We start from the raw sequence: 513 nt of genomic DNA, 5'->3' as shown, positions 1-513 counted from the left end.
TCAAGAAAATCATCCTTGGATCTCTCGAAGGCTTGCTCACAGAGGCGCACACTCACATAAAGAGAAATGGCCGCTTTGCGCTCGCCTGCTTTTTTTCGTGTCCAGAAAATCCAGCTTGTTCGAGGTGAAATCTGAGGGTATTTCGCGCCTTCCTCTTGGGTTTTTACACCCAAGAGAAGATATAAATGAACCTGGAACATTTTTCTGGGCCATTTGCTATCCCGTGAGGAGATGGTTTCCATTAGGGGCGCTCGTTGAGGGTTTGTCTTATTGCTTTTCCTCTTCTTCTAAGAGCAGAAGGTAACATCGTTTTTGTGCCCTTGTCAAAAGTAGCCACATCAAGCAAAAGCTGCCAACCTCAGTTTAATAACCTGCCATCATGAATATCATTGGTAGCACTGGACCTACCAAGTGTAAAGTGAGAGGTAGTTCTCAAAATATCATCATACATTATGCAACCGGCCAATGAAAAACCTTGGCCTTTTTCTGGTCCTTCCCCTCGTGCGTGCATGC

At 45.2% G+C, this 513-nt stretch overlaps 1 protein-coding gene across 5 annotated transcripts in view; it reads right to left on the bottom strand.

Annotated features, from left to right (window-relative positions):
- The window catches only part of LOC131888497 (sodium-dependent glucose transporter 1-like), a 16,716-nt gene that overhangs the window by 5,100 nt on the left and 11,103 nt on the right, over positions 1-513 (bottom strand). The gene's annotated exons all lie outside the window — the stretch shown is intronic.

This window comes from Tigriopus californicus, chromosome 10 (assembly GCF_007210705.1).
Source record: "Tigriopus californicus strain San Diego chromosome 10, Tcal_SD_v2.1, whole genome shotgun sequence".
NCBI classification, from domain to species: Eukaryota; Metazoa; Arthropoda; class Copepoda; order Harpacticoida; family Harpacticidae; genus Tigriopus; species Tigriopus californicus.
This window is presented reverse-complemented; position numbering and strand designations above follow the sequence as displayed.